The sequence below is a fragment of the Battus philenor genome, unplaced genomic scaffold (assembly GCF_028537555.1).
Source record: "Battus philenor isolate CCGP_79_NKW_IND1 unplaced genomic scaffold, ilBatPhil1.0.hap1 SCAF_38, whole genome shotgun sequence".
NCBI classification, from domain to species: Eukaryota; Metazoa; Arthropoda; class Insecta; order Lepidoptera; family Papilionidae; genus Battus; species Battus philenor.
Genome location: NW_027181702.1, coordinates 94,734 through 120,725, shown reverse-complemented (window position 1 = coordinate 120,725; position 25,992 = coordinate 94,734). Strand labels below are relative to the sequence as shown.

The following is a 25,992-nucleotide window of genomic DNA, read 5'->3' as shown; positions in this document are numbered from 1 at the left end:
TAGGAGATTATTAACAAAAAAATGAAGATTTCTCTCCGATGTCGCGTCTCGCGTTTGCGTTTCGAAGACGAACGGTCGCCAACGTCCATACCACGTTGAATACACCTGTTCTCGTCCGATCACCGAAGTTAAGCAACGTCGGGCGCGGTCAGTACTTGGATGGGTGACCGCCTGGGAACACCGCGTGATGTTGGCTTTTTTGGCGTTTTTCTTTCGGCGGTTCCTTTTTAGCGCTCCAATATTCTCAATTCATAAACTTTTATTAATTTTTCATAGGAGATTATTAACAAAAAAATGAAGATTTCTCTCCGATGTCGCGTCTCGCGTTTGCGTTTCGAAGACGAACGGTCGCCAACGTCCATACCACGTTGAATACACCTGTTCTCGTCCGATCACCGAAGTTAAGCAACGTCGGGCGCGGTCAGTACTTGGATGGGTGACCGCCTGGGAACACCGCGTGATGTTGGCTTTTTTGGCGTTTTTCTTTCGGCGGTTCCTTTTTAGCGCTCCAATATTCTCAATCCATGAACTTTTATTAATTTTTCATAGGAGATTATTAACAAAAAAATGAAGATTTCTCTCCGATGTCGCCTCTCGCGTTTGCGTTTCGAAGACGAACGTTCGCCAACGTCCATACCACGTTGAATACACCGGTTCTCGTCCGATCACCGAAGTTAAGCAACGTCGGGCGCGGTCAGTACTTGGATGGGTGACCGCCTGGGAACACCGCGTGATGTTGGCTTTTTTGGCGTTTTTCTTTCGGCGGTTCCTTTTTAGCGCTCCAATATTCTCAATTCATAAACTTTTATTAATTTTTCATAGGAGATTATTAACAAAAAAATGAAGATTTCTCTCCGATGTCGCGTCTCGCGTTTGCGTTTCGAAGACGAACGGTCGCCAACGTCCATACCACGTTGAATACACCTGTTCTCGTCCGATCACCGAAGTTAAGCAACGTCGGGCGCGGTCAGTACTTGGATGGGTGACCGCCTGGGAACACCGCGTGATGTTGGCTTTTTTGGCGTTTTTCTTTCGGCGGTTCCTTTTTAGCGCTCCAATATTCTCAATCCATAAACTTTTATCCATGTTTCATAGGAGATTATTAACAAAAAAATGAAGATTTCTCTCCGATGTCGCGTCTCGCGTTTGCGTTTCGAAGACGAACGTTCGCCAACGTCCATACCACGTTGAATACACCGGTTCTCGTCCGATCACCGAAGTTAAGCAACGTCGGGCGCGGTCAGTACTTGGATGGGTGACCGCCTGGGAACACCGCGTGATGTTGGCTTTTTTGGCGTTTTTCTTTCGGCGGTTCCTTTTTAGCGCTCCAATATTCTCAATCCATAAACTTTTATCCATGTTTCATAGGAGATTATTAACAAAAAAATGAAGATTTCTCTCCGATGTCGCGTCTCGCGTTTGCGTTTCGAAGACGAACGTTCGCCAACGTCCATACCACGTTGAATACACCGGTTCTCGTCCGATCACCGAAGTTAAGCAACGTCGGGCGCGGTCAGTACTTGGATGGGTGACCGCCTGGGAACACCGCGTGATGTTGGCTTTTTTGGCGTTTTTCTCTCGGCGGTTTCTTTTTAGCGCTCCAATATTCTCAATCCATGAACTTTAATAATTTTTCATAGGAGATTATTAACAAAAAAATGAAGATTTCTCTCCGATGTCGCGTCTCGCGTTTGCGTTTCGAAGACGAACGGTCGCCAACGTCCATACCACGTTGAATACACCGGTTCTCGTCCGATCACCGAAGTTAAGCAACGTCGGGCGCGGTCAGTACTTGGATGGGTGACCGCCTGGGAAAACCGCGTGATGTTGGCTTTTTTGGCGTTTTTCTTTCGGCGGTTCCTTTTTAGCGCTCCAATATTCTCAATCCATGAACTTTAATAATTTTTCATAGGAGATTATTAACAAAAAAATGAAGATTTCTCTCCGATGTCGCGTCTCGCGTTTGCGTTTCGAAGACGAATGGTCGCCAACGTCCATACCACGTTGAATACACCGGTTCTCGTCCGATCACCGAAGTTAAGCAACGTCGGGCGCGGTCAGTACTTGGATGGGTGACCGCCTGGGAACACCGCGTGATGTTGGCTTTTTTGGCGTTTTTCTTTCGGCGGTTCCTTTTTAGCGCTCCAATATTCTCAATCCATGAACTTTAATAATTTTTCATAGGAGATTATTAACAAAAAAATGAAGATTTCTCTCCGATGTCGCCTCTCGCGTTTGCGTTTCGAAGACGAACGGTCGCCAACTTCCATACCACGTTGAATACACCGGTTCTCGTCCGATCACCGAAGTTAAGCAACGTCGGGCGCGGTCAGTACTTGGATGGGTGACCGCCTGGGAACACCGCGTGATGTTGGCTTTTTTGGCGTTTTTCTTTCAGCGGTTCCCTTTCAGCGCTCCAATATTCTCAATTCATAAACTTTTGTTTTGCATGTCATTCGTCAATTTTTATCTTTGTTAAAACTGGCGCTCTTTACTGTCTTATACTTAGCCTAATTTTGTAATATTTTGATACACGACTCCTTTTTTGTTCACGGTGTGAACTATTATAGCACAAAATAAAACCCAATTTGATTTCACCTTCAAAATCCTTTTAAAATACTGTAACCAATTTTTTTAATCATACTTTGTACATAGAAAAACCTTTAAGAACGATCGCTTTCTTACTTGACTGTTTATAGTTTTCAATTGCGTTCAGGTTGTTTTTTATGATAACAATTCCAATTATTAATATTTTGTGTTTTTATTTTCTAGTAACAAAAGGTGATTTTTTCAGGCCGATCACACTGCCATCTCGTAGCATTTAGATGAGTCCGCTGTCGTTACTCTGCCATTTCAATATTTTCCCTGTAGATGGCGCTCTTCTTCGCCAAATAAATACCATACAACCTTAAATTTTTACCCCTCTACGATCAACCCTTATTTTTAAATTAAAAATTAAAAATATTTTTTTTGCAAAACAACATTTGCGGGATCAGCTAGTTATAGATAATATCGAGTTTAACGTACATAAACACAAAAGAAAAAAACGTGGGCAGGTTGCCTACTCGATGCGAAAAGAACTTTCATTAAAGCTGAAGAGTACACCAATACTTCGCTTTGCGTCGTTTTCTTTTTTAATTCAATTTTATTTTATTTTTTAAAAGGTGGCAACACTTTTGTTTTTAATTGCGTTACGCCATCAAAACTCGGGGATTCTCTTTCTAACCAAAAATCAACGCAATTTGAATACAGTTTTATTTTCACTTTGTTTTGCTAATTTTAAAAGTTCAGTTTTAATTAAGTAGTGTGTTGTGCTTATTTTAAAAGAGAATAATAAATTAATATAAATTTTTACGCGTTGTTTCTGGTTATCAAAAAGGTAAATATTATTACAATTTATTTAATTGGCAGAGTTATGTTATTTTTGTTTTTTAAATGTTCACTTTGTTCAATTTTCTTTTTAAAAAGTAGTATTTTCGTGACCCTGGAACCTATCTTCGATCTTTATGTGTTTTGCTATAGAAAATCTTAATTCACTTTGCGGCGTTTCAATTTGCGTCGTGTTTTTTTGGAACCTAACTACGACGCAAGGTGAGGTATTGGCGTATTATATATATGTGTCGATCACTCTCTTACAACCAAAATATATTCCAAACCTTATGTAGATAATAATAAGTTTAATTGAACAATAGTAACGGCTTGAAAATAAAAATGAAACTGCATTGTATGCTTATTCTATGTTGATGTTATTGCTCTTAGCTCGAAGACAGCTTCATCGGAGCTGAGTTCACGGAGCGGAAGAATCTGTGAACTTAAAAACTAAGAATAAGGCTGGTAGAGCGCGTACCAGTTTCACGATGACGCTCGCACGTAGCAAAGGGCTCTACTTGTGTAAAGCTGTGTTATGAATGTGTTCATTGTTATGACGTGTACATGCGGCATAGTATGTATTATAGTAACAAACATTGTTTAACTTCGCAAAGGAAATACTGAAGATGTCGACTTAGTTTTCAAATTTGTTATACAACGAAAGGCACATACGATACACTGGTAAGTATTGTATGTGAGTGGACGTTGAAGTACAAATCTTCACAAGGAAAGATTTCTGAGACCAAGCAGTAGCCATTATTATGTAATGCAATTTCCGCCGATTTATCTATTTAGTGTGGACGTTGAAAAAAAAATATTGAAGAAAATAACAAAGACATAACAGAGAATTAGGATTCGGTTTCGAAGATCACCAAGATGGTGTTTGCGCATCGAAGACGAACGGTCGCCAACGTCCATACCACGTTGAATACACCGGTTCTCGTCCGATCACCGAAGTTAAGCAACGTCGGGCGCGGTCAGTACTTGGATGGGTGACCGCCTGGGAACACCGCGTGATGTTGGCTTTTTTGGCGTTTTTCTTTCGGCGGTTCCTTTTTAGCGCTCCAATATTCTCAATCCATGAACTTTTATTAATTTTTCATAGGAGATTATTAACAAAAAAATGAAGATTTCTCTCCGATGTCGCCTCTCGCGTTTGCGTTTCGAGGACCATCAGTCGCCAACGTCCATACCACGTTGAATACACCGGTTCTCGTCCGATCACCGAAGTTAAGCAACGTCGGGCGCGGTCAGTACTTGGATGGGTGACCGCCTGGGAACACCGCGTGATGTTGGCTTTTTTGGCGTTTTTCTTTCGGCGGTTCCTTTTTAGCGCTCCAATATTCTCAATTCATAAACTATTATCCATTTTTCATAGGAGATTATTAACAAAAAAATGAAGATTTCTCTCCGATGTCGCCTCTCGCGTTTGCGTTTCGAGGACCATCAGTCGCCAACGTCCATACCACGTTGAATACACCGGTTCTCGTCCGATCACCGAAGTTAAGCAACGTCGGGCGCGGTCAGTACTTGGATGGGTGACCGCCTGGGAACACCGCGTGATGTTGGCTTTTTTGGCGTTTTTCTTTCGGCGGTTCCTTTTTAGCGCTCCAATATTCTCAATCCATGAACTTTTATTAATTTTTCATAGGAGATTATTAACAAAAAAATGAAGATTTCTCTCCGATGTCGCCTCTCGCGTTTGCGTTTCGAGGACCATCAGTCGCCAACGTCCATACCACGTTGAATACACCGGTTCTCGTCCGATCACCGAAGTTAAGCAACGTCGGGCGCGGTCAGTACTTGGATGGGTGACCGCCTGGGAACACCGCGTGATGTTGGCTTTTTTGGCGTTTTTCTTTCGGCGGTTCCCTTTTAGCGCTCCAATATTTTCAATTCTTTTTTTTTGCACTTTTGTTTTGCATGTCATTCGTTAATTTTTATCGTTGTTAAAACTGGCGCTCTTTACTGTCTTATACTTAGCCTAATTTTGTAATATTTTGATACACGACTCCTTTTTTGTTCACGATGTGAACTATTATAGCACAAAATAAAACCCAAGTTGATTTCACCTTCAAAATCTTTTTAAAATACTGTAACCAATTTTCTTAATCATACTTTATACATAGAATAACCTTTAAGAAGAATCGCTTTCTTACTTGACTATTTATTGTTTGCGTTCAGGTTATTTTTTATGATTACAATTCAAATTATTAATATTTTGTGTTTTTATTTTCTAGTAACAAAAGGTGATTTTTTCAGGCCGATCACACTGCCATCTCGTAGCATTTAGATGAGTCCGCTGTCGTTACTCTGCCATTTAAATATTTTCCCTGTAGATGGCGCTCTTCTTCGCCAAATAAATACCATACAACCCTAAATTTTTACCCCTCTACGATCAACCCTTATTATTAAATTGAAAATTAAAAATATTTTTTTTGCAAAACAACACATTCGGGATCAGCTAGTTAGTTATACATAATATCGAGTTTAACGTACATAAATACAAAAGAAAAAAACGTGAGCAGGTTGCCTACTCGATGCGAAAAGAACTTTCATTAAAGCTGAAGAGTACACCAATACTTCGCTTTGCGTCGTTTTTTTTTTAATTTAATTTAATTTTATTTTTTAAAAGATGGCAACACTTTTGTTTTTAATTGCGTTACGCCATCAAAACTCGGGGATTCTCTTTCTAACCAAAAATCAACGCAATTTGAATACAGTTTTATTTTCACTTTGTTTTGCTAATTTTAAAAGTTCAGTTTTAATTAAGTAGTGTGTTGTGCTTATTTTAAAAGAGAATAATAAATTAATATAAATTTTTACGCGTTGTTTCTGGTTATCAAAAAGGTAAATATTATTACAATTTATTTAATTGGCAGAGTTATGTTATTTTTGTTTTTTAAATGTTCACTTTGTTCAATTTTCTTTTTAAAAAGTAGTATTTTCGTGACCCTGGAACCTATCTTCGATCTTTATGTGTTTTGCTATAGAAAATCTTAATTCACTTTGCGGCGTTTCAATTTGCGTCGTGTTTTTTTGGAACCTAACTACGACGCAAGGTGAGGTATTGGCGTATTATATATATGTGTCGATCACTCTCTTACAACCAAAATATATTCCAAACCTTATGTAGATAATAATAAGTTTAATTGAACAATAGTAACGGCTTGAAAATAAAAATGAAACTGCATTGTATGCTTATTCTATGTTGATGTTATTGCTCTTAGCTCGAAGACAGCTTCATCGGAGCTGAGTTCACGGAGCGGAAGAATCTGTGAACTTAAAAACTAAGAATAAGGCTGGTAGAGCGCGTACCAGTTTCACGATGACGCTCGCACGTAGCAAAGGGCTCTACTTGTGTAAAGCTGTGTTATGAATGTGTTCATTGTTATGACGTGTACATGCGGCATAGTATGTATTATAGTAACAAACATTGTTTAACTTCGCAAAGGAAATACTGAAGATGTCGACTTAGTTTTCAAATTTGTTATACAACGAAAGGCACATACGATACACTGGTAAGTATTGTATGTGAGTGGACGTTGAAGTACAAATCTTCACAAGGAAAGATTTCTGAGACCAAGCAGTAGCCATTATTATGTAATGCAATTTCCGCCGATTTATCTATTTAGTGTGGACGTTGAAAAAAAAATATTGAAGAAAATAACAAAGACATAACAGAGAATTAGGATTCGGTTTCGAAGATCACCAAGATGGTGTTTGCGCATCGAAGACGAACGGTCGCCAACGTCCATACCACGTTGAATACACCGGTTCTCGTCCGATCACCGAAGTTAAGCAACGTCGGGCGCGGTCAGTACTTGGATGGGTGACCGCCTGGGAACACCGCGTGATGTTGGCTTTTTTGGCGTTTTTCTTTCGGCGGTTCCTTTTTAGCGCTCCAATATTCTCAATCCATAAACTTTTATCCATTTTTCATAGGAGATTATTAACAAAAAAATGAAGATTTCTCTCCGATGTCGCCTCTCGCGTTTGCGTTTCGAGGACCATCAGTCGCCAACGTCCATACCACGTTGAATACACCGGTTCTCGTCCGATCACCGAAGTTAAGCAACGTCGGGCGCGGTCAGTACTTGGATGGGTGACCGCCTGGGAACACCGCGTGATGTTGGCTTTTTTGGCGTTTTTCTTTCGGCGGTTCCTTTTTAGCGCTCCAATATTCTCAATCCATAAACTTTTATCCATTTTTCATAGGAGATTATTAACAAAAAAATGAAGATTTCTCTCCGATGTCGCCTCTCGCGTTTGCGTTTCGAGGACCATCAGTCGCCAACGTCCATACCACGTTGAATACACCGGTTCTCGTCCGATCACCGAAGTTAAGCAACGTCGGGCGCGGTCAGTACTTGGATGGGTGACCGCCTGGGAACACCGCGTGATGTTGGCTTTTTTGGCGTTTTTCTTTCGGCGGTTCCCTTTTAGCGCTCCAATATTTTCAATTCTTTTTTTTTGCACTTTTGTTTTGCATGTCATTCGTTAATTTTTATCGTTGTTAAAACTGGCGCTCTTTACTGTCTTATACTTAGCCTAATTTTGTAATATTTTGATACACGACTCCTTTTTTGTTCACGATGTGAACTATTATAGCACAAAATAAAACCCAAGTTGATTTCACCTTCAAAATCTTTTTAAAATACTGTAACCAATTTTCTTAATCATACTTTATACATAGAATAACCTTTAAGAAGAATCGCTTTCTTACTTGACTATTTATTGTTTGCGTTCAGGTTATTTTTTATGATTACAATTCAAATTATTAATATTTTGTGTTTTTATTTTCTAGTAACAAAAGGTGATTTTTTCAGGCCGATCACACTGCCATCTCGTAGCATTTAGATGAGTCCGCTGTCGTTACTCTGCCATTTAAATATTTTCCCTGTAGATGGCGCTCTTCTTCGCCAAATAAATACCATACAACCCTAAATTTTTACCCCTCTACGATCAACCCTTATTATTAAATTGAAAATTAAAAATATTTTTTTTGCAAAACAACACATTCGGGATCAGCTAGTTAGTTATACATAATATCGAGTTTAACGTACATAAATACAAAAGAAAAAAACGTGAGCAGGTTGCCTACTCGATGCGAAAAGAACTTTCATTAAAGCTGAAGAGTACACCAATACTTCGCTTTGCGTCGTTTTTTTTTTAATTTAATTTAATTTTATTTTTTAAAAGATGGCAACACTTTTGTTTTTAATTGCGTTACGCCATCAAAACTCGGGGATTCTCTTTCTAACCAAAAATCAACGCAATTTGAATACAGTTTTATTTTCACTTTGTTTTGCTAATTTTAAAAGTTCAGTTTTAATTAAGTAGTGTGTTGTGCTTATTTTAAAAGAGAATAATAAATTAATATAAATTTTTACGCGTTGTTTCTGGTTATCAAAAAGGTAAATATTATTACAATTTATTTAATTGGCAGAGTTATGTTATTTTTGTTTTTTAAATGTTCACTTTGTTCAATTTTCTTTTTAAAAAGTAGTATTTTCGTGACCCTGGAACCTATCTTCGATCTTTATGTGTTTTGCTATAGAAAATCTTAATTCACTTTGCGGCGTTTCAATTTGCGTCGTGTTTTTTTGGAACCTAACTACGACGCAAGGTGAGGTATTGGCGTATTATATATATGTGTCGATCACTCTCTTACAACCAAAATATATTCCAAACCTTATGTAGATAATAATAAGTTTAATTGAACAATAGTAACGGCTTGAAAATAAAAATGAAACTGCATTGTATGCTTATTCTATGTTGATGTTATTGCTCTTAGCTCGAAGACAGCTTCATCGGAGCTGAGTTCACGGAGCGGAAGAATCTGTGAACTTAAAAACTAAGAATAAGGCTGGTAGAGCGCGTACCAGTTTCACGATGACGCTCGCACGTAGCAAAGGGCTCTACTTGTGTAAAGCTGTGTTATGAATGTGTTCATTGTTATGACGTGTACATGCGGCATAGTATGTATTATAGTAACAAACATTGTTTAACTTCGCAAAGGAAATACTGAAGATGTCGACTTAGTTTTCAAATTTGTTATACAACGAAAGGCACATACGATACACTGGTAAGTATTGTATGTGAGTGGACGTTGAAGTACAAATCTTCACAAGGAAAGATTTCTGAGACCAAGCAGTAGCCATTATTATGTAATGCAATTTCCGCCGATTTATCTATTTAGTGTGGACGTTGAAAAAAAAATATTGAAGAAAATAACAAAGACATAACAGAGAATTAGGATTCGGTTTCGAAGATCACCAAGATGGTGTTTGCGCATCGAAGACGAACGGTCGCCAACGTCCATACCACGTTGAATACACCGGTTCTCGTCCGATCACCGAAGTTAAGCAACGTCGGGCGCGGTCAGTACTTGGATGGGTGACCGCCTGGGAACACCGCGTGATGTTGGCTTTTTTGGCGTTTTTCTTTCGGCGGTTCCTTTTTAGCGCTCCAATATTCTCAATCCATAAACTTTTATCCATTTTTCATAGGAGATTATTAACAAAAAAATGAAGATTTCTCTCCGATGTCGCCTCTCGCGTTTGCGTTTCGAGGACCATCAGTCGCCAACGTCCATACCACGTTGAATACACCGGTTCTCGTCCGATCACCGAAGTTAAGCAACGTCGGGCGCGGTCAGTACTTGGATGGGTGACCGCCTGGGAACACCGCGTGATGTTGGCTTTTTTGGCGTTTTTCTTTCGGCGGTTCCTTTTTAGCGCTCCAATATTCTCAATCCATAAACTTTTATCCATTTTTCATAGGAGATTATTAACAAAAAAATGAAGATTTCTCTCCGATGTCGCCTCTCGCGTTTGCGTTTCGAGGACCATCAGTCGCCAACGTCCATACCACGTTGAATACACCGGTTCTCGTCCGATCACCGAAGTTAAGCAACGTCGGGCGCGGTCAGTACTTGGATGGGTGACCGCCTGGGAACACCGCGTGATGTTGGCTTTTTTGGCGTTTTTCTTTCGGCGGTTCCCTTTTAGCGCTCCAATATTTTCAATTCTTTTTTTTTGCACTTTTGTTTTGCATGTCATTCGTTAATTTTTATCGTTGTTAAAACTGGCGCTCTTTACTGTCTTATACTTAGCCTAATTTTGTAATATTTTGATACACGACTCCTTTTTTGTTCACGATGTGAACTATTATAGCACAAAATAAAACCCAAGTTGATTTCACCTTCAAAATCTTTTTAAAATACTGTAACCAATTTTCTTAATCATACTTTATACATAGAATAACCTTTAAGAAGAATCGCTTTCTTACTTGACTATTTATTGTTTGCGTTCAGGTTATTTTTTATGATAACAATTCAAATTATTAATATTTTGTGTTTTTATTTTCTAGTAACAAAAGGTGATTTTTTCAGGCCGATCACGCTGCCATCTCGTAGCATTTAGATGAGTCCGCTGTCGTTACTCTGCCATTTCAATATTTTCCCTGTAGATGGCGCTCTTCTTCGCCAAATAAATACCATACAACCCTAAATTTTTACCCCTCTACGATCAACCCTTATTATTAAATTGAAAATTAAAAATATTTTTTTTGCAAAACAACACATTCGGGATCAGCTAGTTAGTTATACATAATATCGAGTTTAACGTACATAAATACAAAAGAAAAAAACGTGAGCAGGTTGCCTACTCGATGCGAAAAGAACTTTCATTAAAGCTGAAGAGTACACCAATACTTCGCTTTGCGTCGTTTTTTTTTTAATTTAATTTAATTTTATTTTTTAAAAGATGGCAACACTTTTGTTTTTAATTGCGTTACGCCATCAAAACTCGGGGATTCTCTTTCTAACCAAAAATCAACGCAATTTGAATACAGTTTTATTTTCACTTTGTTTTGCTAATTTTAAAAGTTCAGTTTTAATTAAGTAGTGTGTTGTGCTTATTTTAAAAGAGAATAATAAATTAATATAAATTTTTACGCGTTGTTTCTGGTTATCAAAAAGGTAAATATTATTACAATTTATTTAATTGGCAGAGTTATGTTATTTTTGTTTTTTAAATGTTCACTTTGTTCAATTTTCTTTTTAAAAAGTAGTATTTTCGTGACCCTGGAACCTATCTTCGATCTTTATGTGTTTTGCTATAGAAAATCTTAATTCACTTTGCGGCGTTTCAATTTGCGTCGTGTTTTTTTGGAACCTAACTACGACGCAAGGTGAGGTATTGGCGTATTATATATATGTGTCGATCACTCTCTTACAACCAAAATATATTCCAAACCTTATGTAGATAATAATAAGTTTAATTGAACAATAGTAACGGCTTGAAAATAAAAATGAAACTGCATTGTATGCTTATTCTATGTTGATGTTATTGCTCTTAGCTCGAAGACAGCTTCATCGGAGCTGAGTTCACGGAGCGGAAGAATCTGTGAACTTAAAAACTAAGAATAAGGCTGGTAGAGCGCGTACCAGTTTCATGATGACGCTCGCACGTAGCAAAGGGCTCTACTTGTGTAAAGCTGTGTTATGAATGTGTTCATTGTTATGACGTGTACATGCGGCATAGTATGTATTATAGTAACAAACATTGTTTAACTTCGCAAAGGAAATACTGAAGATGTCGACTTAGTTTTCAAATTTGTTATACAACGAAAGGCACATACGATACACTGGTAAGTATTGTATGTGAGTGGACGTTGAAGTACAAATCTTCACAAGGAAAGATTTCTGAGACCAAGCAGTAGCCATTATTATGTAATGCAATTTCCGCCGATTTATCTATTTAGTGTGGACGTTGAAAAAAAAATATTGAAGAAAATAACAAAGACATAACAGAGAATTAGGATTCGGTTTCGAAGATCACCAAGATGGTGTTTGCGCATCGAAGACGAACGGTCGCCAACGTCCATACCACGTTGAATACACCGGTTCTCGTCCGATCACCGAAGTTAAGCAACGTCGGGCGCGGTCAGTACTTGGATGGGTGACCGCCTGGGAACACCGCGTGATGTTGGCTTTTTTGGCGTTTTTCTTTCGGCGGTTCCTTTTTAGCGCTCCAATATTCTCAATCCGTAAACTTTTATCCATTTTTCATAGGAGATTATTAACAAAAAAATGAAGATTTCTCTCCGATGTCGCCTCTCGCGTTTGCTTTTCGAAGACCATCAGTCGCCAACGTCCATACCACGTTGAATACACCGGTTCTCGTCCGATCACCGAAGTTAAGCAACGTCGGGCGCGGTCAGTACTTGGATGGGTGACCGCCTGGGAACACCGCGTGATGTTGGCTTTTTTGGCGTTTTTCTTTCGGCGGTTCCTTTTTAGCGCTCCAATATTCTCAATCCGTAAACTTTTATCCATTTTTCATAGGAGATTATTAACAAAAAAATGAAGATTTCTCTCCGATGTCGCCTCTCGCGTTTGCGTTTCGAAGACCATCTGTCGCCAACGTCCATACCACGTTGAATACACCGGTTCTCGTCCGATCACCGAAGTTAAGCAACGTCGGGCGCGGTCAGTACTTGGATGGGTGACCGCCTGGGAACACCGCGTGATGTTGGCTTTTTTGGCGTTTTTCTTTCGGCGGTTCCTTTTTAGCGCTCCAATATTCTCAATCCGTAAACTTTTATCCATTTTTCACAGGAGATTATTAACAAAAAAATGAAGATTTCTCTCCGATGTCGCCTCTCGCGTTTGCTTTTCGAAGACCATCTGTCGCCAACGTCCATACCACGTTGAATACACCGGTTCTCGTCCGATCACCGAAGTTAAGCAACGTCGGGCGCGGTCAGTACTTGGATGGGTGACCGCCTGGGAACACCGCGTGATGTTGGCTTTTTTGGTGTTTTTCTTTCGGCGGTTCCCTTTTAGCGCTCCAATATTCTCAATTCATAAACCTTTGTTTTGCATGTCATTCGTTAATTTTTATCGTTGTTAAAACTGGCGCTCTTTACTGTCCTATACTTAGCCTAATTTTGTAATATTTTGATACACGACTCCTTTTTTGTTCACGATGTGAACTATTATAGCACAAAATAAAACCAAAGTCGATTTCACCTTCAAAATCTTTTTAAAATACTGTAACCAATTTTTTTAATCATACTTTATACATAGAAAAACCTTTAAGAAGGATCGCTTTCTTACTTGACTATTTATTGTTTTCAATTGCGTTCAGGTTGTTTTTTATGATAACAATTCAAATTATTAATATTTTGTGTTTTTATTTTCTAGTAACAAAAGGTGATTTATTCAGGCCGATCACACTGCCATCTCGTAGCATTTAGATGAGTCCGCTGTCGTTACTCTGCCATTTCAATATTTTCCCTGTAGATGGCGCTCTTCTTCGCCAAATAAATGCCATACAACCCTAAATTTTTACCCCTCTACGATCAACCCTTATTTTTAAATTGAAAATTAAAAATATTTTTTTTGCAAAATAACATTTGCGGGATCAGCTAGTTATACATAATATCGAGTTTAACGTACATAAACACAAAAGAAAAAATCGTGGGCACGTTGCCTACTCGATGCGAAAAGAACTTTCATTAAAGCTGAAGAGTACACCAATACTTCGCTTTGCGTCTTTTTTTTTTAATTTAATTTAATTTTATTTTTTAAAAGATGGCAACACTTTTGTTTTTAATTGCGTTACGCCATCAAAACTCGGGGATTCTCTTTCTAACCAAAAATCAACGCAATTTGAATACAGTTTTATTTTCACTTTGTTTTGCTAATTTTAAAAGTTCAGTTTTAATTAAGTAGTGTGTTGTGCTTATTTTAAGAGAGAATTATAAATTTATATAAATTTTTACGCGTTGTTTCTGGTTACCAAAAAGGTTAATATTATTACAATTTATTTAATTGGCAGAGTTATTTTATTTTCGTTCGTTCAATTTTCTTTTTAAAAAGTAATATTTTCGGGACCCTGGTACCTATCTTCGATCTTTATGTGGTTTGCTATAGAAAATCTTAATTCACTTTGCGGCGTTTCAATTTGCGTCGTGTTTTTCTAGAACGTATCCACTACGCAAAGTGAGGTATTGGCGTATTATATATGTGTCGATCACTCTCTTACAACCAAAATATATTCCAAACCTTATGTAGACAATAATAAGTTTAATTGAACAATAGTAACGGTTTGAAAATAAAAATGAAACTGCATTGTGTACTTATTCTATGTTGATGTTATTGCTCTTAGCTCGAAGGCTTTTACAGCTTCATCGGAGCTGAGTTCACGGAGCGGAAGACTCTGTGAACATAAAAACTAAGAATAAGGCTGGTAGAGCGCGTACCAGTTTCACGATGACGCTCGCACGTAGCAAAGGCCTCTACTTGTGTAAAGCTGTGTTATGAATGTGTTCATTGTTATGACGTGTACATGCGGCATAGTATGTATTATAGTAACAAACATTGTTTAACTTCGCAAAGGAAATACTGAAGATGTCGACTTAGTTTTCAAATTTGTTATACAACGAAAGGCACATACGATACACTGGTAAATATTGTATGTGAGTGGACGATGAAGTACAAATCTTCACAAGGAAAGATTTCTGAGACCAAGCAGTAGCCATTATTATGTAATGCAATTTCCGCCGATTTATCTATTTAGTGTGGACGTTGAAAAAAAAATATTGAAGAAAATAACAAGGACATAACAGAGAATTAGGATTCGGTTTCGAAGATCACCAAGATGGTGTTTGCGCATCGAAGACGAACGGTCGCCAACGTCCATACCACGTTGAATACACCGGTTCTCGTCCGATCACCGAAGTTAAGCAACGTCGGGCGCGGTCAGTACTTGGATGGGTGACCGCCTGGGAACACCGCGTGATGATGGCTTTTTTGGCGTTTTTCTTTCGGCGGTTCCTTTTTAGCGCTCCAATATTCTCAATCCGTAAACTTTTATCCATTTTTCATAGGAGATTATTAACAAAAAAATGAAGATTTCTCTCCGATGTCGCCTCTCGCGTTTGCGTTTCAAAGACCAATTTTCGCCAACGTCCATACCACGTTGAATACACCGGTTCTCGTCCGATCACCGAAGTTAAGCAACGTCGGGCGCGGTCAGTACTTGGATGGGTGACCGCCTGGGAACACCGCGTGATGTTGGCTTTTTTGGCGTTTTTCTTTCGGCGGTTCCTTTTTAGCGCTCCAATATTCTCAATCCGTAAACTTTTATCCATTTTTCATAGGAGATTATTAACAAAAAAATGAAGATTTCTCTCCGATGTCGCCTCTCGCGTTTGCTTTTCGAAGACCATCAGTCGCCAACGTCCATACCACGTTGAATACACCGGTTCTCGTCCGATCACCGAAGTTAAGCAACGTCGGGCGCGGTCAGTACTTGGATGGGTGACCGCCTGGGAACACCGCGTGATGATGGCTTTTTTGGCGTTTTTCTTTCGGCGGTTCCTTTTTAGCGCTCCAATATTCTCAATCCGTAAACTTTTATCCATTTTTCATAGGAGATTATTAACAAAAAAATGAAGATTTCTCTCCGATGTCGCCTCTCGCGTTTGCGTTTCAAAGACCAATTTTCGCCAACGTCCATACCACGTTGAATACACCGGTTCTCGTCCGATCACCGAAGTTAAGCAACGTCGGGCGCGGTCAGTACTTGGATGGGTGACCGCCTGGGAACACCGCGTGATGTTGGCTTTTTTGGCGTTTTTCTTTCGGCGGTTCCTTTTTAGCGCTCCAATATTCTCAATCCGTAAACTTTTATCCATTTTTCATAGGAGATTATTAACAAAAAAATGAAGATTTCTCTCCGATGTCGCCTCTCGCGTTTGCTTTTCGAAGACCATCAGTCGCCAACGTCCATACCACGTTGAATACACCGGTTCTCGTCCGATCACCGAAGTTAAGCAACGTCGGGCGCGGTCAGTACTTGGATGGGTGACCGCCTGGGAACACCGCGTGATGTTGGCTTTTTTGGCGTTTTTCTTTCGGCGGTTCCTTTTTAGCGCTCCAATATTCTCAATCCGTAAACTTTTATCCATTTTTCATAGGAGATTATTAACAAAAAAATGAAGATTTCTCTCCGATGTCGCCTCTCGCGTTTGCTTTTCGAAGACCATCAGTCGCCAACGTCCATACCACGTTGAATACACCGGTTCTCGTCCGATCACCGAAGTTAAGCAACGTCGGGCGCGGTCAGTACTTGGATGGGTGACCGCCTGGGAACACCGCGTGATGTTGGCTTTTTTGGCGTTTTTCTTTCGGCGGTTCCTTTTTAGCGCTCCAATATTCTCAATCCGTAAACTTTTATCCATTTTTCATAGGAGATTATTAACAAAAAAATGAAGATTTCTCTCCGATGTCGCCTCTCGCGTTTGCGTTTCAAAGACCAATTTTCGCCAACGTCCATACCACGTTGAATACACCGGTTCTCGTCCGATCACCGAAGTTAAGCATCGTCGGGCGCGGTCAGTACTTGGATGGGTGACCGCCTGGGAACACCGCGTGATGTTGGCTTTTTTGGCGTTTTTCTTTCGGCGGTTCCTTTTTAGCGCTCCAATATTCTCAATCCGTAAACTTTTATCCATTTTTCATAGGAGATTATTAACAAAAAAATGAAGATTTCTCTCCGATGTCGCCTCTCGCGTTTGCGTTTCGAAGACCATCAGTCGCCAACGTCCATACCACGTTGAATACACCGGTTCTCGTCCGATCACCGAAGTTAAGCAACGTCGGGCGCGGTCAGTACTTGGATGGGTGACCGCCTGGGAACACCGCGTGATGATGGCTTTTTTGGCGTTTTTCTTTCGGCGGTTCCTTTTTAGCGCTCCAATATTCTCAATCCGTAAACTTTTATCCATTTTTCATAGGAGATTATTAACAAAAAAATGAAGATTTCTCTCCGATGTCGCCTCTCGCGTTTGCGTTTCAAAGACCAATTTTCGCCAACGTCCATACCACGTTGAATACACCGGTTCTCGTCCGATCACCGAAGTTAAGCATCGTCGGGCGCGGTCAGTACTTGGATGGGTGACCGCCTGGGAACACCGCGTGATGTTGGCTTTTTTGGCGTTTTTCTTTCGGCGGTTCCTTTTTAGCGCTCCAACATTCTCAATCTATAAACTTTTATCCATTTTTCATAGGAGATTATTAACAAAAAAATGAAGATTTTTCTCCGATGTCGCCTCTCGCGTTTGCGTTTCGAGGGCCATCAGTCGCCAACGTCCATACCACGTTGAATACACCGGTTCTCGTCCGATCACCGAAGTTAAGCAACGTCGGGCGCGGTCAGTACTTGGATGGGTGACCGCCTGGGAACACCGCGTGATGTTGGCTTTTTTGGCGTTTTTCTTTCGGCGGTTCCTTTTTAGCGCTCCAATATTCTCAATCCGTAAAGTTTTATCCATTTTTCATAGGAGATTATTAACAAAAAAATGAAGATTTCTCTCCGATGTCGCCTCTCGCGTTTGCGTTTCGAAGACCAATTTTCGCCAACGTCCATACCACGTTGAATACACCGGTTCTCGTCCGATCACCGAAGTTAAGCAACGTCGGGCGCGGTCAGTACTTGGATGGGTGACCGCCTGGGAACACCGCGTGATGTTGGCTTTTTTGGCGTTTTTCTTTCGGCGGTTCCTTTTTAGCGCTCCAATATTCTCAATCCGTAAACTTTTATCCATTTTTCATAGGAGATTATTAACAAAAAAATGAAGATTTTTCTCCGATGTCGCCTCTCGCGTGTGCGTTTCGAGGGCCATCAGTCGCCAACGTCCATACCACGTTGAATACACCGGTTCTCGTCCGATCACCGAAGTTAAGCAACGTCGGGCGCGGTCAGTACTTGGATGGGTGACCGCCTGGGAACACCGCGTGATGTTGGCTTTTTGGCGTTTTTCTTTCGGCGGTTCCTTTTTAGCGCTCCAACATTCTCAATCCATAAAGTTTTATCCATTTTTCATAGGAGATTATTAATAAAAAAATGAAGATTTCTCTCCGATGTCGCCTCTCGCGTTTGCGTTTCAAAGACCAATTTTCGCCAACGTCCATACCACGTTGAATACACCGGTTCTCGTCCGATCACCGAAGTTAAGCAACGTCGGGCGCGGTCAGTACTTGGATGGGTGACCGCCTGGGAACACCGCGTGATGTTGGCTTTTTGGCGTTTTTCTTTCGGCGGTTCCTTTTTAGCGCTCCAATATTCTCAATCCGTAAACTTTTATCCATTTTTCATAGGAGATTATTAACAAAAAAATGAAGATTTCTCTCCGATGTCGCCTCTCGCGTTTGCTTTTCGAAGACCATCAGTCGCCAACGTCCATACCACGTTGAATACACCGGTTCTCGTCCGATCACCGAAGTTAAGCAACGTCGGGCGCGGTCAGTACTTGGATGGGTGACCGCCTGGGAACACCGCGTGATGATGGCTTTTTTGGCGTTTTTCTTTCGGCGGTTCCTTTTTAGCGCTCCAATATTCTCAATCCGTAAACTTTTATCCATTTTTCATAGGAGATTATTAACAAAAAAATGAAGATTTCTCTCCGATGTCGCCTCTCGCGTTTGCGTTTCAAAGACCATCAGTCGCCAACGTCCATACCACGTTGAATACACCGGTTCTCGTCCGATCACCGAAGTTAAGCAACGTCGGGCGCGGTCAGTACTTGGATGGGTGACCGCCTGGGAACACCGCGTGATGTTGGCTTTTTTGGCGTTTTTCTTTCGGCGGTTCCTTTTTAGCGCTCCAATATTCTCAATCCGTAAACTTTTATCCATTTTTCATAGGAGATTATTAACAAAAAAATGAAGATTTCTCTCCGATGTCGCCTCTCGCGTTTGCGTTTCGAAGACCAATTTTCGCCAACGTCCATACCACGTTGAATACACCGGTTCTCGTCCGATCACCGAAGTTAAGCATCGTCGGGCGCGGTCAGTACTTGGATGGGTGACCGCCTGGGAACACCGCGTGATGTTGGCTTTTTTGGCGTTTTTCTTTCGGCGGTTCCTTTTTAGCGCTCCAACATTCTCAATCTATAAACTTTTATCCATTTTTCATAGGAGATTATTAACAAAAAAATGAAGATTTTTCTCCGATGTCGCCTCTCGCGTGTGCGTTTCGAGGGCCATCAGTCGCCAACGTCCATACCACGTTGAATACACCGGTTCTCGTCCGATCACCGAAGTTAAGCAACGTCGGGCGCGGTCAGTACTTGGATGGGTGACCGCCTGGGAACACCGCGTGATGTTGGCTTTTTGGCGTTTTTCTTTCGGCGGTTCCTTTTTAGCGCTCCAATATTCTCAATCCGTAAACTTTTATCCATTTTTCATAGGAGATTATTAACAAAAAAATGAAGATTTCTCTCCGATGTCGCCTCTCGCGTTTGCGTTTCGAAGACCATCTGTCGCCAACGTCCATACCACGTTGAATACACCGGTTCTCGTCCGATCACCGAAGTTAAGCAACGTCGGGCGCGGTCAGTACTTGGATGGGTGACCGCCTGGGAACACCGCGTGATGTTGGCTTTTTTGGCGTTTTTCTTTCGGCGGTTCCTTTTTAGCGCTCCAATATTCTCAATCCGTAAACTTTTATCCATTTTTCATAGGAGATTATTAACAAAAAAATGAAGATTTCTCTCCGATGTCGCCTCTCGCGTTTGCGTTTCGAAGACCAATTTTCGCCAACGTCCATACCACGTTGAATACACCGGTTCTCGTCCGATCACCGAAGTTAAGCATCGTCGGGCGCGGTCAGTACTTGGATGGGTGACCGCCTGGGAACACCGCGTGATGTTGGCTTTTTTGGCGTTTTTCTTTCGGCGGTTCCTTTTTAGCGCTCCAACATTCTCAATCTATAAACTTTTATCCATTTTTCATAGGAGATTATTAACAAAAAAATGAAGATTTTTCTCCGATGTCGCCTCTCGCGTGTGCGTTTCGAGGGCCATCAGTCGCCAACGTCCATACCACGTTGAATACACCGGTTCTCGTCCGATCACCGAAGTTAAGCAACGTCAGGCGCGGTCAGTACTTGGATGGGTGACCGCCTGGGAACACCGCGTGATGTTGGCTTTTTTGGCGTTTTTCTTTCGGCGGTTCCTTTTTAGCGCTCCAACATTCTCAATCTATAAACTTTTATCCATTTTTCATAGGAGATTATTAACAAAAAAATGAAGATTTTTCTCCGATGTCGCCTCTCGCGTGTGCGTTTCGAGGGCCATCAGTCGCCAACGTCCATACCACGTTGAATACACCGGTTCTCGTCCGATCACCGAAGTTAAGCAACGTCGGGCGCGGTCAGTACTTGGATGGGTGACCGCCTGGGAACACCGCGTGATGTTGGCTTTTTGGCGTTTTTCTTTCGGCGGTTCCTTTTTAGCGCTCCAACATTCTCAATCCATAAAGTTTTATCCATTTTTCATAGGAGATTATTAATAAAAAAATGAAGATTTCTCTCCGATGTCGCCTCTCGCGTTTGCGTTTCAAAGACCAATTTTCGCCAACGTCCATACCACGTTGAATACACCGGTTCTCGTCCGATCACCGAAGTTAAGCAACGTCGGGCGCGGTCAGTACTTGGATGGGTGACCGCCTGGGAACACCGCGTGATGTTGGCTTTTTTGGCGTTTTTCTTTCGGCGGTTCCTTTTTAGCGCTCCAACATTCTCAATCCATAAAGTTTTATCCATTTTTCATAGGAGATTATTAATAAAAAAATGAAGATTTCTCTCCGATGTCGCCTCTCGCGTTTGCGTTTCAAAGACCAATTTTCGCCAACGTCCATACCACGTTGAATACACCGGTTCTCGTCCGATCACCGAAGTTAAGCAACGTCGGGCGCGGTCAGTACTTGGATGGGTGACCGCCTGGGAACACCGCGTGATGATGGCTTTTTTGGCGTTTTTCTTTCGGCGGTTCCTTTTTAGCGCTCCAATATTCTCAATCCGTAAACTTTTATCCATTTTTCATAGGAGATTATTAACAAAAAAATGAAGATTTCTCTCCGATGTCGCCTCTCGCGTTTGCTTTTCGAAGACCATCAGTCGCCAACGTCCATACCACGTTGAATACACCGGTTCTCGTCCGATCACCGAAGTTAAGCAACGTCGGGCGCGGTCAGTACTTGGATGGGTGACCGCCTGGGAACACCGCGTGATGTTGGCTTTTTTGGCGTTTTTCTTTCGGCGGTTCCTTTTTAGCGCTCCAATATTCTCAATCCGTAAACTTTTATCCATTTTTCATAGGAGATTATTAACAAAAAAATGAAGATTTCTCTCCGATGTCGCCTCTCGCGTTTGCGTTTCGAAGACCAATTTTCGCCAACGTCCATACCACGTTGAATACACCGGTTCTCGTCCGATCACCGAAGTTAAGCATCGTCGGGCGCGGTCAGTACTTGGATGGGTGACCGCCTGGGAACACCGCGTGATGTTGGCTTTTTTGGCGTTTTTCTTTCGGCGGTTCCTTTTTAGCGCTCCAACATTCTCAATCTATAAACTTTTATCCATTTTTCATAGGAGATTATTAACAAAAAAATGAAGATTTTTCTCCGATGTCGCCTCTCGCGTGTGCGTTTCGAGGGCCATCAGTCGCCAACGTCCATACCACGTTGAATACACCGGTTCTCGTCCGATCACCGAAGTTAAGCAACGTCGGGCGCGGTCAGTACTTGGATGGGTGACCGCCTGGGAACACCGCGTGATGTTGGCTTTTTGGCGTTTTTCTTTCGGCGGTTCCTTTTTAGCGCTCCAACATTCTCAATCCATAAAGTTTTATCCATTTTTCATAGGAGATTATTAATAAAAAAATGAAGATTTCTCTCCGATGTCGCCTCTCGCGTTTGCGTTTCAAAGACCAATTTTCGCCAACGTCCATACCACGTTGAATACACCGGTTCTCGTCCGATCACCGAAGTTAAGCAACGTCGGGCGCGGTCAGTACTTGGATGGGTGACCGCCTGGGAACACCGCGTGATGTTGGCTTTTTTGGCGTTTTTCTTTCGGCGGTTCCTTTTTAGCGCTCCAACATTCTCAATCCATAAAGTTTTATCCATTTTTCATAGGAGATTATTAATAAAAAAATGAAGATTTCTCTCCGATGTCGCCTCTCGCGTTTGCGTTTCAAAGACCAATTTTCGCCAACGTCCATACCACGTTGAATACACCGGTTCTCGTCCGATCACCGAAGTTAAGCAACGTCGGGCGCGGTCAGTACTTGGATGGGTGACCGCCTGGGAACACCGCGTGATGATGGCTTTTTTGGCGTTTTTCTTTCGGCGGTTCCTTTTTAGCGCTCCAATATTCTCAATCCGTAAACTTTTATCCATTTTTCATAGGAGATTATTAACAAAAAAATGAAGATTTCTCTCCGATGTCGCCTCTCGCGTTTGCTTTTCGAAGACCATCAGTCGCCAACGTCCATACCACGTTGAATACACCGGTTCTCGTCCGATCACCGAAGTTAAGCATCGTCGGGCGCGGTCAGTACTTGGATGGGTGACCGCCTGGGAACACCGCGTGATGTTGGCTTTTTTGGCGTTTTTCTTTCGGCGGTTCCTTTTTAGCGCTCCAACATTCTCAATCTATAAACTTTTATCCATTTTTCATAGGAGATTATTAACAAAAAAATGAAGATTTTTCTCCGATGTCGCCTCTCGCGTGTGCGTTTCGAGGGCCATCAGTCGCCAACGTCCATACCACGTTGAATACACCGGTTCTCGTCCGATCACCGAAGTTAAGCAACGTCGGGCGCGGTCAGTACTTGGATGGGTGACCGCCTGGGAACACCGCGTGATGTTGGCTTTTTTGGCGTTTTTCTTTCGGCGGTTCCTTTTTAGCGCTCCAATATTCTCAATCCGTAAACTTTTATCCATTTTTCATAGGAGATTATTAACAAAAAAATGAAGATTTCTCTCCGATGTCGCCTCTCGCGTTTGCGTTTCGAAGACCAATTTTCGCCAACGTCCATACCACGTTGAATACACCGGTTCTCGTCCGATCACCGAAGTTAAGCATCGTCGGGCGCGGTCAGTACTTGGATGGGTGACCGCCTGGGAACACCGCGTGATGTTGGCTTTTTTGGCGTTTTTCTTTCGGCGGTTCCTTTTTAGCGCTCCAACATTCTCAATCTATAAACTTTTATCCATTTTTCATAGGAGATTATTAACAAAAAAATGAAGATTTTTCTCCGATGTCGCCTCTCGCGTGTGCGTTTCGAGGGCCATCAGTCGCCAACGTCCATACCACGTTGAATACACCGGTTCTCGTCCGATCACCGAAGTTAAGCAACGTCGGGCGCGGTCAGTACTTGGATGGGTGACCGCCTGGGAACACCGCGTGATGTTGGCTTTTTTGGCGTTTTTCTTTCGGCGGTTCCTTTTTAGCGCTCCAATATTCTCAATCCGTAAACTTTTATCCATTTTTCATAGGAGATTATTAACAAAAAAATGAAGATTTCTCTCCGATGTCGCCTCTCGCGTTTGCGTTTCGAAGACCAATTTTCGCCAACGTCCATACCACGTTGAATACACCGGTTCTCGTCCGATCACCGAAGTTAAGCATCGTCGGGCGCGGTCAGTACTTGGATGGGTGACCGCCTGGGAACACCGCGTGATGTTGGCTTTTTTGGCGTTTTTCTTTCGGCGGTTCCTTTTTAGCGCTCCAATATTCTCAATCCATAAACTTTTATCCATGTTTCATAGGAGATTATTAACAAAAAAATGAAGATTTCTCTCCGATGTCGCCTCTCGCGTTTGCGTTTCGAGGACCATCAGTCGCCAACGTCCATACCACGTTGAATACACCGGTTCTCGTCCGATCACCGAAGTTAAGCAACGTCGGGCGCGGTCAGTACTTGGATGGGTGACCGCCTGGGAACACCGCGTGATGTTGGCTTTTTTGGCGTTTTTCTTTCGGCGGTTCCCTTTTAGCGCTCCAATATTCTCAATCCATGAAGTTTAATAATTTTTCATAGGAGATTATTAACAAAAAAATGAAGATTTCTCTCCGATGTCGCCTCTCGCGTTTGCGTTTCGAAGACGAACGGTCGCCAACGTCCATACCACGTTGAATACACCGGTTCTCGTCCGATCACCGAAGTTAAGCAACGTCGGGCGCGGTCAGTACTTGGATGGGTGACCGCCTGGGAACACCGCGTGATGTTGGCTTTTTTGGCGTTTTTCTTTCAGCGGTTCCCTTTCAGCGCTCCAATATTCTCAATTCATAAACTTTTGTTTTGCATGTCATTCGTCAATTTTTATCTTTGTTAAAACTGGCGCTCTTTACTGTCTTATACTTAGCCTAATTTTGTAATATTTTGATACACGACTCCTTTTTTGTTCACGGTGTGAACTATTATAGCACAAAATAAAACCCAATTTGATTTCACCTTCAAAATCCTTTTAAAATACTGTAACCAATTTTTTTAATCATACTTTATACATAGAAAAACCTTTAAGAACGATCGCTTTCTTACTTGACTGTTTATAGTTTTCAATTGCGTTCAGGTTGTTTTTTATGATAACAATTCCAATTATTAATATTTTGTGTTTTTATTTTCTAGTAACAAAAGGTGATTTTTTCAGGCCGATCACACTGCCATCTCGTAGCATTTAGATGAGTCCGCTGTCGTTACTCTGCCATTTCAATATTTTCCCTGTAGATGGCGCTCTTCTTCGCCAAATAAATACCATACAACCTTAAATTTTTACCCCTCTACGATCAACCCTTATTTTTAAATTGAAAATTAAAAATATTTTTTTTGCAAAACAACATTTGCGGGATCAGCTAGTTATAGATAATATCGAGTTTAACTTACATAAACACAAAAGAAAAAAACGTGGGCAGGTTGCCTACTCGATGCGAAAAGAACTTTCATTAAAGCTGAAGAGTACACCAATACTTCGCTTTGCGTCGTTTTTTTTTTAATTCTATTTTATTTTATTTTTTAAAAGGTGGCAACACTTTTGTTTTTAATTGCGTTACGCCATCAAAACTCGGGGATTCTCTTTCTAACCAAAAATCAACGCAATTTGAATACAGTTTTATTTTCACTTTGTTTTGCTAATTTTAAAAGTTCAGTTTTAATTAAGTAGTGTGTTGTGCTTATTTTAAAAGAGAATAATAAATTTATAAAAATTTTTACGCGTTGTTTCTGGTTACCAAAAAGGTTAATATTATTACAATTTATTTAATTGGCAGAGTTATTTTATTTCTGTTTGTTCAATTTTCTTTTTAAAAAGTAATATTTTCGTGACCCTGGTACCTATCTTCGATCTTTATGTGGTTTGCTATAGAAAATCTTAATTCACTTTGCGGCGTTTCAATTTGCGTCGTGTTTTTCTGAAACGTAACCACTACGCAAAGTGAGGTATTGGCGTATTATATATGTGTCGATCTCTCTCTTACAACCAAAATATATTCCAAACCTTATGTAGACAATAATAAGTTTAATTGAACAATAGTAACGGTTTGAAAATAAAAATGAAACTGCATTGTATACTTATTCTATGTTGATGTTATTGCTCTTAGCTCGAAGGCGTTTACAGCTGCATCGGAGCTGAGTTCACGGAGCGGAAGAATCTGTGAACATAGAAACTAAGAATAAGGCTGGTAGAGCGCGTACCAGTTTCACGATGACGCTCGCACGTAGCAAAGGCCTCTACTTGTGTAAAGCTGTGTTATGAATGTGTTC

General features: G+C 41.0%; 58 non-coding genes across 58 annotated transcripts; all 58 read left to right on the top strand.

The window, feature by feature from the left end:
- The first annotated feature begins 77 nt into the window (after nucleotides 1-77).
- On the top strand, nucleotides 78-196 carry LOC137927991 (5S ribosomal RNA). The gene has a single exon (XR_011108116.1). It is a non-coding gene; the product is annotated as a 5S ribosomal RNA (ribosomal RNA).
- Nucleotides 197-350: 154 nt separating this feature from the next.
- Nucleotides 351-469, top strand: LOC137927990 (5S ribosomal RNA). The gene has a single exon (XR_011108115.1). It is a non-coding gene; the product is annotated as a 5S ribosomal RNA (ribosomal RNA).
- A 154-nt stretch (nucleotides 470-623) lies between these two features.
- LOC137928234 (5S ribosomal RNA) lies at nucleotides 624-742 on the top strand. The gene has a single exon (XR_011108346.1). It is a non-coding gene; the product is annotated as a 5S ribosomal RNA (ribosomal RNA).
- Nucleotides 743-896: 154 nt separating this feature from the next.
- LOC137927989 (5S ribosomal RNA) lies at nucleotides 897-1,015 on the top strand. The gene has a single exon (XR_011108114.1). It is a non-coding gene; the product is annotated as a 5S ribosomal RNA (ribosomal RNA).
- Nucleotides 1,016-1,169: 154 nt separating this feature from the next.
- Nucleotides 1,170-1,288, top strand: LOC137928233 (5S ribosomal RNA). The gene has a single exon (XR_011108345.1). It is a non-coding gene; the product is annotated as a 5S ribosomal RNA (ribosomal RNA).
- A 154-nt stretch (nucleotides 1,289-1,442) lies between these two features.
- Nucleotides 1,443-1,561, top strand: LOC137928232 (5S ribosomal RNA). The gene has a single exon (XR_011108344.1). It is a non-coding gene; the product is annotated as a 5S ribosomal RNA (ribosomal RNA).
- A 153-nt stretch (nucleotides 1,562-1,714) lies between these two features.
- On the top strand, nucleotides 1,715-1,833 carry LOC137928269 (5S ribosomal RNA). Its single transcript, XR_011108379.1, has one exon. It is a non-coding gene; the product is annotated as a 5S ribosomal RNA (ribosomal RNA).
- Nucleotides 1,834-1,986: 153 nt separating this feature from the next.
- On the top strand, nucleotides 1,987-2,105 carry LOC137928231 (5S ribosomal RNA). The gene has a single exon (XR_011108343.1). It is a non-coding gene; the product is annotated as a 5S ribosomal RNA (ribosomal RNA).
- A 153-nt stretch (nucleotides 2,106-2,258) lies between these two features.
- Nucleotides 2,259-2,377, top strand: LOC137927907 (5S ribosomal RNA). The gene has a single exon (XR_011108035.1). It is a non-coding gene; the product is annotated as a 5S ribosomal RNA (ribosomal RNA).
- Nucleotides 2,378-4,275: 1,898 nt separating this feature from the next.
- On the top strand, nucleotides 4,276-4,394 carry LOC137928230 (5S ribosomal RNA). The gene has a single exon (XR_011108342.1). It is a non-coding gene; the product is annotated as a 5S ribosomal RNA (ribosomal RNA).
- Nucleotides 4,395-4,548: 154 nt separating this feature from the next.
- On the top strand, nucleotides 4,549-4,667 carry LOC137928229 (5S ribosomal RNA). Its single transcript, XR_011108341.1, has one exon. It is a non-coding gene; the product is annotated as a 5S ribosomal RNA (ribosomal RNA).
- Nucleotides 4,668-4,821: 154 nt separating this feature from the next.
- LOC137928227 (5S ribosomal RNA) lies at nucleotides 4,822-4,940 on the top strand. Its single transcript, XR_011108339.1, has one exon. It is a non-coding gene; the product is annotated as a 5S ribosomal RNA (ribosomal RNA).
- A 154-nt stretch (nucleotides 4,941-5,094) lies between these two features.
- Nucleotides 5,095-5,213, top strand: LOC137928226 (5S ribosomal RNA). The gene has a single exon (XR_011108338.1). It is a non-coding gene; the product is annotated as a 5S ribosomal RNA (ribosomal RNA).
- Nucleotides 5,214-7,115: 1,902 nt separating this feature from the next.
- LOC137928225 (5S ribosomal RNA) lies at nucleotides 7,116-7,234 on the top strand. Its single transcript, XR_011108337.1, has one exon. It is a non-coding gene; the product is annotated as a 5S ribosomal RNA (ribosomal RNA).
- Nucleotides 7,235-7,388: 154 nt separating this feature from the next.
- Nucleotides 7,389-7,507, top strand: LOC137928224 (5S ribosomal RNA). The gene has a single exon (XR_011108336.1). It is a non-coding gene; the product is annotated as a 5S ribosomal RNA (ribosomal RNA).
- A 154-nt stretch (nucleotides 7,508-7,661) lies between these two features.
- On the top strand, nucleotides 7,662-7,780 carry LOC137928223 (5S ribosomal RNA). The gene has a single exon (XR_011108335.1). It is a non-coding gene; the product is annotated as a 5S ribosomal RNA (ribosomal RNA).
- A 1,902-nt stretch (nucleotides 7,781-9,682) lies between these two features.
- Nucleotides 9,683-9,801, top strand: LOC137928222 (5S ribosomal RNA). Its single transcript, XR_011108334.1, has one exon. It is a non-coding gene; the product is annotated as a 5S ribosomal RNA (ribosomal RNA).
- Nucleotides 9,802-9,955: 154 nt separating this feature from the next.
- Nucleotides 9,956-10,074, top strand: LOC137928221 (5S ribosomal RNA). The gene has a single exon (XR_011108333.1). It is a non-coding gene; the product is annotated as a 5S ribosomal RNA (ribosomal RNA).
- A 154-nt stretch (nucleotides 10,075-10,228) lies between these two features.
- On the top strand, nucleotides 10,229-10,347 carry LOC137928220 (5S ribosomal RNA). Its single transcript, XR_011108332.1, has one exon. It is a non-coding gene; the product is annotated as a 5S ribosomal RNA (ribosomal RNA).
- A 1,902-nt stretch (nucleotides 10,348-12,249) lies between these two features.
- LOC137928219 (5S ribosomal RNA) lies at nucleotides 12,250-12,368 on the top strand. The gene has a single exon (XR_011108331.1). It is a non-coding gene; the product is annotated as a 5S ribosomal RNA (ribosomal RNA).
- Nucleotides 12,369-12,522: 154 nt separating this feature from the next.
- LOC137928218 (5S ribosomal RNA) lies at nucleotides 12,523-12,641 on the top strand. The gene has a single exon (XR_011108330.1). It is a non-coding gene; the product is annotated as a 5S ribosomal RNA (ribosomal RNA).
- A 154-nt stretch (nucleotides 12,642-12,795) lies between these two features.
- LOC137928216 (5S ribosomal RNA) lies at nucleotides 12,796-12,914 on the top strand. Its single transcript, XR_011108328.1, has one exon. It is a non-coding gene; the product is annotated as a 5S ribosomal RNA (ribosomal RNA).
- A 154-nt stretch (nucleotides 12,915-13,068) lies between these two features.
- On the top strand, nucleotides 13,069-13,187 carry LOC137928215 (5S ribosomal RNA). The gene has a single exon (XR_011108327.1). It is a non-coding gene; the product is annotated as a 5S ribosomal RNA (ribosomal RNA).
- Nucleotides 13,188-15,071: 1,884 nt separating this feature from the next.
- LOC137927942 (5S ribosomal RNA) lies at nucleotides 15,072-15,190 on the top strand. The gene has a single exon (XR_011108068.1). It is a non-coding gene; the product is annotated as a 5S ribosomal RNA (ribosomal RNA).
- Nucleotides 15,191-15,344: 154 nt separating this feature from the next.
- LOC137928214 (5S ribosomal RNA) lies at nucleotides 15,345-15,463 on the top strand. The gene has a single exon (XR_011108326.1). It is a non-coding gene; the product is annotated as a 5S ribosomal RNA (ribosomal RNA).
- Nucleotides 15,464-15,617: 154 nt separating this feature from the next.
- On the top strand, nucleotides 15,618-15,736 carry LOC137927939 (5S ribosomal RNA). The gene has a single exon (XR_011108066.1). It is a non-coding gene; the product is annotated as a 5S ribosomal RNA (ribosomal RNA).
- A 154-nt stretch (nucleotides 15,737-15,890) lies between these two features.
- On the top strand, nucleotides 15,891-16,009 carry LOC137928213 (5S ribosomal RNA). The gene has a single exon (XR_011108325.1). It is a non-coding gene; the product is annotated as a 5S ribosomal RNA (ribosomal RNA).
- Nucleotides 16,010-16,163: 154 nt separating this feature from the next.
- On the top strand, nucleotides 16,164-16,282 carry LOC137928212 (5S ribosomal RNA). The gene has a single exon (XR_011108324.1). It is a non-coding gene; the product is annotated as a 5S ribosomal RNA (ribosomal RNA).
- Nucleotides 16,283-16,436: 154 nt separating this feature from the next.
- LOC137928211 (5S ribosomal RNA) lies at nucleotides 16,437-16,555 on the top strand. Its single transcript, XR_011108323.1, has one exon. It is a non-coding gene; the product is annotated as a 5S ribosomal RNA (ribosomal RNA).
- Nucleotides 16,556-16,709: 154 nt separating this feature from the next.
- LOC137927886 (5S ribosomal RNA) lies at nucleotides 16,710-16,828 on the top strand. Its single transcript, XR_011108016.1, has one exon. It is a non-coding gene; the product is annotated as a 5S ribosomal RNA (ribosomal RNA).
- A 154-nt stretch (nucleotides 16,829-16,982) lies between these two features.
- On the top strand, nucleotides 16,983-17,101 carry LOC137927938 (5S ribosomal RNA). Its single transcript, XR_011108065.1, has one exon. It is a non-coding gene; the product is annotated as a 5S ribosomal RNA (ribosomal RNA).
- Nucleotides 17,102-17,255: 154 nt separating this feature from the next.
- On the top strand, nucleotides 17,256-17,374 carry LOC137927885 (5S ribosomal RNA). The gene has a single exon (XR_011108015.1). It is a non-coding gene; the product is annotated as a 5S ribosomal RNA (ribosomal RNA).
- A 154-nt stretch (nucleotides 17,375-17,528) lies between these two features.
- Nucleotides 17,529-17,647, top strand: LOC137928210 (5S ribosomal RNA). Its single transcript, XR_011108322.1, has one exon. It is a non-coding gene; the product is annotated as a 5S ribosomal RNA (ribosomal RNA).
- Nucleotides 17,648-17,801: 154 nt separating this feature from the next.
- LOC137928209 (5S ribosomal RNA) lies at nucleotides 17,802-17,920 on the top strand. The gene has a single exon (XR_011108321.1). It is a non-coding gene; the product is annotated as a 5S ribosomal RNA (ribosomal RNA).
- Nucleotides 17,921-18,074: 154 nt separating this feature from the next.
- On the top strand, nucleotides 18,075-18,193 carry LOC137928208 (5S ribosomal RNA). The gene has a single exon (XR_011108320.1). It is a non-coding gene; the product is annotated as a 5S ribosomal RNA (ribosomal RNA).
- Nucleotides 18,194-18,346: 153 nt separating this feature from the next.
- Nucleotides 18,347-18,465, top strand: LOC137928207 (5S ribosomal RNA). The gene has a single exon (XR_011108319.1). It is a non-coding gene; the product is annotated as a 5S ribosomal RNA (ribosomal RNA).
- A 153-nt stretch (nucleotides 18,466-18,618) lies between these two features.
- On the top strand, nucleotides 18,619-18,737 carry LOC137927937 (5S ribosomal RNA). Its single transcript, XR_011108064.1, has one exon. It is a non-coding gene; the product is annotated as a 5S ribosomal RNA (ribosomal RNA).
- A 154-nt stretch (nucleotides 18,738-18,891) lies between these two features.
- Nucleotides 18,892-19,010, top strand: LOC137928203 (5S ribosomal RNA). Its single transcript, XR_011108317.1, has one exon. It is a non-coding gene; the product is annotated as a 5S ribosomal RNA (ribosomal RNA).
- Nucleotides 19,011-19,164: 154 nt separating this feature from the next.
- On the top strand, nucleotides 19,165-19,283 carry LOC137927884 (5S ribosomal RNA). The gene has a single exon (XR_011108014.1). It is a non-coding gene; the product is annotated as a 5S ribosomal RNA (ribosomal RNA).
- Nucleotides 19,284-19,437: 154 nt separating this feature from the next.
- Nucleotides 19,438-19,556, top strand: LOC137928202 (5S ribosomal RNA). The gene has a single exon (XR_011108316.1). It is a non-coding gene; the product is annotated as a 5S ribosomal RNA (ribosomal RNA).
- A 153-nt stretch (nucleotides 19,557-19,709) lies between these two features.
- On the top strand, nucleotides 19,710-19,828 carry LOC137928201 (5S ribosomal RNA). The gene has a single exon (XR_011108315.1). It is a non-coding gene; the product is annotated as a 5S ribosomal RNA (ribosomal RNA).
- Nucleotides 19,829-19,982: 154 nt separating this feature from the next.
- Nucleotides 19,983-20,101, top strand: LOC137927883 (5S ribosomal RNA). Its single transcript, XR_011108013.1, has one exon. It is a non-coding gene; the product is annotated as a 5S ribosomal RNA (ribosomal RNA).
- A 154-nt stretch (nucleotides 20,102-20,255) lies between these two features.
- Nucleotides 20,256-20,374, top strand: LOC137927928 (5S ribosomal RNA). Its single transcript, XR_011108055.1, has one exon. It is a non-coding gene; the product is annotated as a 5S ribosomal RNA (ribosomal RNA).
- A 154-nt stretch (nucleotides 20,375-20,528) lies between these two features.
- Nucleotides 20,529-20,647, top strand: LOC137928200 (5S ribosomal RNA). The gene has a single exon (XR_011108314.1). It is a non-coding gene; the product is annotated as a 5S ribosomal RNA (ribosomal RNA).
- Nucleotides 20,648-20,800: 153 nt separating this feature from the next.
- Nucleotides 20,801-20,919, top strand: LOC137928199 (5S ribosomal RNA). The gene has a single exon (XR_011108313.1). It is a non-coding gene; the product is annotated as a 5S ribosomal RNA (ribosomal RNA).
- A 154-nt stretch (nucleotides 20,920-21,073) lies between these two features.
- LOC137927936 (5S ribosomal RNA) lies at nucleotides 21,074-21,192 on the top strand. The gene has a single exon (XR_011108063.1). It is a non-coding gene; the product is annotated as a 5S ribosomal RNA (ribosomal RNA).
- Nucleotides 21,193-21,346: 154 nt separating this feature from the next.
- LOC137928198 (5S ribosomal RNA) lies at nucleotides 21,347-21,465 on the top strand. Its single transcript, XR_011108312.1, has one exon. It is a non-coding gene; the product is annotated as a 5S ribosomal RNA (ribosomal RNA).
- A 154-nt stretch (nucleotides 21,466-21,619) lies between these two features.
- LOC137927881 (5S ribosomal RNA) lies at nucleotides 21,620-21,738 on the top strand. The gene has a single exon (XR_011108011.1). It is a non-coding gene; the product is annotated as a 5S ribosomal RNA (ribosomal RNA).
- A 154-nt stretch (nucleotides 21,739-21,892) lies between these two features.
- Nucleotides 21,893-22,011, top strand: LOC137928197 (5S ribosomal RNA). Its single transcript, XR_011108311.1, has one exon. It is a non-coding gene; the product is annotated as a 5S ribosomal RNA (ribosomal RNA).
- Nucleotides 22,012-22,164: 153 nt separating this feature from the next.
- Nucleotides 22,165-22,283, top strand: LOC137928196 (5S ribosomal RNA). Its single transcript, XR_011108310.1, has one exon. It is a non-coding gene; the product is annotated as a 5S ribosomal RNA (ribosomal RNA).
- Nucleotides 22,284-22,437: 154 nt separating this feature from the next.
- LOC137927935 (5S ribosomal RNA) lies at nucleotides 22,438-22,556 on the top strand. The gene has a single exon (XR_011108062.1). It is a non-coding gene; the product is annotated as a 5S ribosomal RNA (ribosomal RNA).
- A 154-nt stretch (nucleotides 22,557-22,710) lies between these two features.
- Nucleotides 22,711-22,829, top strand: LOC137927880 (5S ribosomal RNA). Its single transcript, XR_011108010.1, has one exon. It is a non-coding gene; the product is annotated as a 5S ribosomal RNA (ribosomal RNA).
- Nucleotides 22,830-22,983: 154 nt separating this feature from the next.
- Nucleotides 22,984-23,102, top strand: LOC137928195 (5S ribosomal RNA). The gene has a single exon (XR_011108309.1). It is a non-coding gene; the product is annotated as a 5S ribosomal RNA (ribosomal RNA).
- A 154-nt stretch (nucleotides 23,103-23,256) lies between these two features.
- LOC137927879 (5S ribosomal RNA) lies at nucleotides 23,257-23,375 on the top strand. Its single transcript, XR_011108009.1, has one exon. It is a non-coding gene; the product is annotated as a 5S ribosomal RNA (ribosomal RNA).
- Nucleotides 23,376-23,529: 154 nt separating this feature from the next.
- On the top strand, nucleotides 23,530-23,648 carry LOC137928194 (5S ribosomal RNA). The gene has a single exon (XR_011108308.1). It is a non-coding gene; the product is annotated as a 5S ribosomal RNA (ribosomal RNA).
- A 154-nt stretch (nucleotides 23,649-23,802) lies between these two features.
- On the top strand, nucleotides 23,803-23,921 carry LOC137927878 (5S ribosomal RNA). The gene has a single exon (XR_011108008.1). It is a non-coding gene; the product is annotated as a 5S ribosomal RNA (ribosomal RNA).
- Nucleotides 23,922-24,075: 154 nt separating this feature from the next.
- On the top strand, nucleotides 24,076-24,194 carry LOC137928192 (5S ribosomal RNA). Its single transcript, XR_011108306.1, has one exon. It is a non-coding gene; the product is annotated as a 5S ribosomal RNA (ribosomal RNA).
- Nucleotides 24,195-24,347: 153 nt separating this feature from the next.
- On the top strand, nucleotides 24,348-24,466 carry LOC137928191 (5S ribosomal RNA). The gene has a single exon (XR_011108305.1). It is a non-coding gene; the product is annotated as a 5S ribosomal RNA (ribosomal RNA).
- Nucleotides 24,467-25,992: the final 1,526 nt, after the last annotated feature.